This window comes from Ursus americanus, chromosome 31 (genome assembly GCF_024610735.1).
Source record: "Ursus americanus isolate L20-20 chromosome 31, mUrsAme1.1.p, whole genome shotgun sequence".
NCBI classification, from domain to species: Eukaryota; Metazoa; Chordata; class Mammalia; order Carnivora; family Ursidae; genus Ursus; species Ursus americanus.
Genome location: NC_142157.1, coordinates 35,955,389 through 35,961,471, shown reverse-complemented (window position 1 = coordinate 35,961,471; position 6,083 = coordinate 35,955,389).

The following is a 6,083-nucleotide window of genomic DNA, read 5'->3' as shown; positions in this document are numbered from 1 at the left end:
TTTCAAAACAAAAAGTACTTCTTTGTGGGTAAAATGTTACCTCAGGCTGTGCAGCTCCAAGTGTGGCCTCTGCTGCTTGGCGGGTCCAGCGAAACACACCCCCAGCACTCCCGCAGAATCCCCTGCTGGCGCCCATTTCCAGTTCTGAATGGAGGTCATTGTGACGTACACATGGCCTCTGAGGCCGTAGCGCCAGGACGGAGCACCGGAGGCCTCACCTCCCGACTTCCCAGCAGCACCAGTGTTACCGCTCATGCGTGTGCAGTTCCCAGCGAGGCTCTTCCTGAGCACGTGCCGTGCAACCGTCCGCGGCGTTTCGTCCTGTAATGTAGTTTTCTTACAGGTATGTCTAACGAGTGCTGCGTTTTGGGGATACACAGTAAGATTTTCGTGTTATGTGTGCTGAAAAAGATTCATTAAGAGAACCTGAAACGCAAGTGGTGCTGGGGAGCCAGGAGGCCATCTCTTCCTGGGGATCATAGTTGCGGAATCGTTCTGGACCTCGGGTCTCTCTGGAGGATTGTATCTTGCACGGAAGGGCTTGGCTGGCAAATCCATGAATTTTGGTCAATTTTAGCCCTTGTGGCTTTGGTGTTCACGTTTCCCCCACCCCACCCCCACCCCAGGCAGTCACTGTGCATGTGTTCCTGTGGCTGCTTCTGTGAGTTAGAGGGGGTGCTAAGGCCCTGTCTCCCAAAGATCAGGATTCTAGGTTTAGATTGCTGATTGCAGCTTCTGATGGCGGACGTGTAGACACAGAGATGGACCCCATTCTTGCAATTCCCTTCAGCTGAATCGGATGCAGGCAGTTTAAAGAGCCAGGCCTGTTTCTTTTTCCTTTCTTTTCCGTGCTTTATCTCTTTTAGGGGCCAGACACTCAAGGATTAGGACTTTGAAAAGCAACTGCATGTGAAGGAAATTTGGGAAGACCACACACATGCCCCGGGAAGGACACATACTCAGAGAAGAGCTATGGAGACCTTCAGTGTCTCCTCGTTGGCATGGTGATAAAAAACAAAATCCATCCATTCTGGTGAAGGGGGAGTATCTGATCTCCAGAATTCCCGCATTGTGAGATTTCAGCTGTCCAGTTTTCAACAAAATCACAAGGCATACAAAAAAGTAGGAAAGTACGGCCCAGTAAAGGACAAAATGCTGCCTTGGGAGGATGAGATGGTGAACTGCCCAGACAGTTTAAAATAACCATCCTAAAGACAGAGCTGAAGGAAGAAGGTCTGAGTCAGGAAAATGAGGTGTGAACAAAAGAAATAGCAAAAAACGAAAAGGTGCCCCCAAAATTCCAGAGCTGGAAAGTACGGGTAGCAACACCGAAAAGATAGATGGGATGATACCAAGCAAATCTCTGTGCTTCAAAGGAAATAACAGTGAAAGACAGCTTATGAAATGAGAGGAAATATTTGCAAACATACATCTTTTGTGAAGGTAATATCCAGTACACATAAGGGACTCCTACAACTCAGCTACAACAACCTGATTAAAAAATGGGCAGGAAACTGGAACAGACAATTCTTCAAAGAAGATGCACAAATAACCAATCAGCACATGAAAAGATGCTGGAAATCATTAATACAGAGAAACGACGGAACCCCCGTGAGCTCACTCCCACCAGCATGGACGCTCAAGAAACAGGTGTTGGTGAGAATGTGGAGAAAATGGAACCTCGTGTGCTGTTGGTAGGAATGCAAACTGGTGCAGCCCCTGTAGAAAACAGTACGGGGTTTCCTCAAGAACAGAGTTCTCGTGAGCCAGCAATCCTACTTCCAGGTGGAAGCCCAAAAGAATTCTAAGTAGGATCTCTAAGAGACGCGTGTGCACCTCACGTTTGGTGCAGAATTACAATGGCCACTAGGAGGAAGCAACCCAGCATTCCGGGGGCGATGGGCGGATGGGTACAGAGAAAGGCGCACAGGAGTGTCAGTGCAGCCTTAAGGAGAAAGGAAGCCCTGACCTGTGTGAGTGTGGACGGACTGCGGGGACGCTGCTGTGGGAGATAAGCCATTCACAAAGGACCAGCACCCCATAGTTCGCCCTGAGGTGTCTGCGTTCGTCGAAATTCAGAAACGGAGTTGAGAGGCGGAAGCCAGGGGATGAGGGGTTAGTGTTTCATGGGGACGGAGTTTGTTTTGCAAGATGTGAAGTTCTAAAGATCTGTTGTACAGCCACGTGAGTGTACTTAACAATACCGGATTGTACACTTAAAAATGGGTTAAGGTGGTAAACTTAATGTTTGTTTCTTACTATTAGACAAAACTCCCAGCAAAGAACCGCCCTGGCCCAGGTGGCTTCACTGGTGAATTCTACCCAACATTTAAAAAACACCACAAATCCTTTAACTGTTCCCCAGAAATGAAGAGAAGGGTATGTATGCTTCCTAACATCCCGTGAGGCCAGCATGGTGTGGATACCGAGGCCAGACAGAGACACTGTAGGAAAACAGGAGACCAAGGTCCCTCGTGAATATCAACACAGAAGTCCTCAAGAAAAAGCTAGCATACTGCTGTGAGCACGTTGGAAGGATGGCCGGCATGAGCCTGGGAGGTTCCTGGGAGTCATGGACGGCCTGCATGCAGATGTGACGCATCCCATTAACACGGTGAAGGACAAGAACCACGTGACCCTCAGTGATGCAGAAAGAGCATTTGATCAAATGCAATACCCTTTGCTGATAAAAGCACTCAAAAACCTGAGACGGAAACTGCTTCAGAATAAATGCCATGTCTGGAAAGCGCATGGCCACCCTCCCACTCGGTGGCCAGACTGAACGCCTCCTCGGAGATCAGGGACAAGGCCAGCAGGCCCGCGTGGCCACTCCTGCTCAACGGCACTGCAGCCTAGCCAGAGCACGAGACGAGACGAGGAAGGAGTGGGCATGTCAATTGGGAAGGAAAAGATTAAATCATCTCTGTTCACAGATCACATGATTTTATATATTCAGTGAACTTTAAATATTTCATAGCCAAAGAAGTGAACTCAGCCAAGTTTGCAGGATATAAAATCAAGCTACAAAAATCACTTACGTCGCTATACACTAACAGTGAGCAACCCAAGAACTACATTAAGATCATTCCCTTTATAGTAGGATGAAAAAGGAGAAAATATTTGGGAACTAACCAAGGTGGAAGATGTGTACACTGAAAAACGTAAAACGTTGCTGAAAGAAATGCAGAGATGAACACATGCCGAGACCGGCGTCCGTCCACCAGCCGACGTGATATCGCCCAGATGTCCGTGCCACCTGCAGAAATAAATCCATCCTAAAGTTCACGTGGAAGCTTTGAGGAGTAGCTGAAATAGTCTGAAAAAGAATCAAGTGGGGGACTCACACTTTTGATTTCAGAACGTGCTTCAAAGTGCAGCAATCCGGGGGTACGTGGCTGGCGTGGAGCCCATTGGAGGCCCCGGTGTGGCAGGATGGCCCTGGCCGACTTACGACCGTGGACCTGCTGCCCCAGGAGCCTCCTCCGTGTGGAACGAGGGTTCTAAAGGCAGCTGCACCTCTGGAGCAGGAGGGTGGGAATGGAGATCATGAATAAATGATGGTAGTGGCACCCAGTCTGGGGGCAGCCCAAGGAGAGGGGTCGTTCACCGTGGCAGCAATTGTCAAAGACCTTGTCCCGGGGTGAGGAGCTGGCTGTCAGATCTGGGCCCTGCAGCCTCAGTGAAGGGCTCAGCGGTCCCCCGAGCCCCCGCAGTGCTGGCAGAAGCCTGAGCACCGAGGTCTGCCTTGGGCCAGACTCACCCGGCTGCTGCAGGCCCCTGAGTCTCACGGTCTGGGTGACAGCGCTCCTGTCCCGGGCCCTGGGAGCCGGCTCTGCGGGGGTGGCAGCCTGCCTGCTCCGGAACACTGCCGTCTCCTGGAAACCTGAAGTTAGCTTGACTTTCGCTTTACTTCCCTCCCTTGTTCCAGCCTCTCCTTCGTCCTCTCCCAAGGTGTCAAGAAGAAATGTAATCTCATTAATTCATTCAACAACTCAAACAGAGCAACGCACACCCTGGAGGTCATCTCTGTGGTTGATGCTGTCCCGGGAGAACCACCTCTCGGGGTTTCAGTCTTCTCGCCCTCTTGTGCGTGTGTGTGTGTGTGTGTGTGTGTGTGTGTGTGTGTCTGCGTCCGCGTGCTGACCTGCATGTAAAGCCTGCCATTTCCGAGAGTGCGTGCAGCAGCACGAGGCACGGTCACCGGTTGTGCGCATTCCCCTTGAGTGAGCATATTCTCAGATGTCGGCGGGGTGAGCGAAAGCACATACTGATTTCTGAAGTCAAGGACAGCGGTGAAGTTTATGTTTACCTCATGGATTGGCATCAGCGAAGACGAGGAAGGGCAGGACTGGGTCTGGATGCCGCATCGAGTGCGCTTATCCCTTGACAGGTCGCTAAACTGTTTGGAAGCTTGATCGTTTCGGGTCTAGGTTTCGGGATGTGTTCGGTGAGACCAAGCAGTCCTAAATCTAGGCTAACTCTCCCACCGAGACAGGACACTTGTGAGTGTCTGCCCATTGCTGGGAACCACTAGGCTTTCCTTTCTGGCTACTGGGTGGAGGTGCTCTTCGGGGTCCGTGGGGACGTAGGCACTGTTCCCTCCGATCCTTCCCTTCGTTCTTGTGTGCGAGCTGACCGGCCCTCAGCCTGAGCCTCGAGGAGTGGCTGTCTGCACAGCACGTACTCCTGTATCAACTGCCCAAGTGTGGGTGTGGAGAGGGCTGGATGTGTTCCAGTTGGGCACTTAGCTGTCATGGAAAACGCAGAGCGTGCCGGCGTTTCTGATTTTCGTTGTTCCTCGGGGCTTTGGCAACCCCTGGTAGCGTCACCTCTGCAGAAGGGAAGCGTGAACATGAAACAGGCTTCAGGAATCATGACCGCTGTCTGGGTCTCCTTTTGTTCTGTTCCCTTTGATTTTAAGCTTGCCTTATTCCAGAAAGGATTTTAGAAAATATGTGGAAATTACTGAATGAAACATCCCCCTCAGCTCCTTCCCGAAGCATTTGTCTGAAGGAGGAGGCTGGGAGACCACTAAAGCAGGGATAGGAAAGGCATGAAGCACCATCCTCAAAGTGAGGGTCCTGGGACACACACAGAAGCACCCGCATCCTCTCTGCAGCCTGGGGGATGAGACGAGCAGCTCCCAGAGCTCCCCCGTGCACCGTGGCTTCAGTGTGGGTGTGCAGACCTGCCTCCACCTGCTGGCCCTCTTTCTCCAAGAACGCTTCCAAACCCTGAAATGCTGGTTATGAAAACCATACAACCTGACCTAATCCACCAAGGACAGTGGTGAAATGCACAGTTGCCTCACAGCTTGGCATAAAATTAGACCAGAAGTGACAGGCTTGGATTTGAATGCTGGATGACGTATATTTAATACCTGGAGTATAGGGCTTGAGCTTATAACCCAAGAGTCTCATGCTGTTCCCTGCCTTGGATCTTTTCTAAAGAAAATTTCGGTAAATTCTGAAAACAGTCACCGTATTAGTCACACATTCCACCATCATGCAAAAGCATTAGAGATTTAATAGCAAAAGTGAGCACATGTCTCAGCCCCAACCTTGCACGCACCTCCTGGTGAACGTGGGAAATGACCCTGAGCTGGACATGGGTGAGAAACCGCTAACAGGTTCATACTTGTACTGGGAGGTCTAATTCATTTCTTCCAGAGTTGTGGAAATCAAGAGGATAAAAAAGACTACTGAGAATTTGAGTAACAACATGTTTGACTGATTATATGCTTTTATACAATGACGAAAAGACATAGTGTTGTAAAAATCCAAGAAGCATTGACAAATACAGCTCAGTTTGAGTCAGAAAGCAATGACAGCCAACAACTCAATAGCAAAAAACAATCTGATTAAAAATGGACAGAGCATTTAAACACATTTCTCCAAAGATGACATCCAGGTCAGCAACAGACCCATGAAAAGATGCTCAACATCACTGAGCATCAGGGAGATACAAATCAAAACCGTGAGAGGTCACCTCACACCGGTCAAAATGGCTAGAATCAACAAGCCAGAAACAACAGGTGTTGGCGAGGACGCGGAGAAAGAGGAACCCTCGGGCACTGTTGGTGG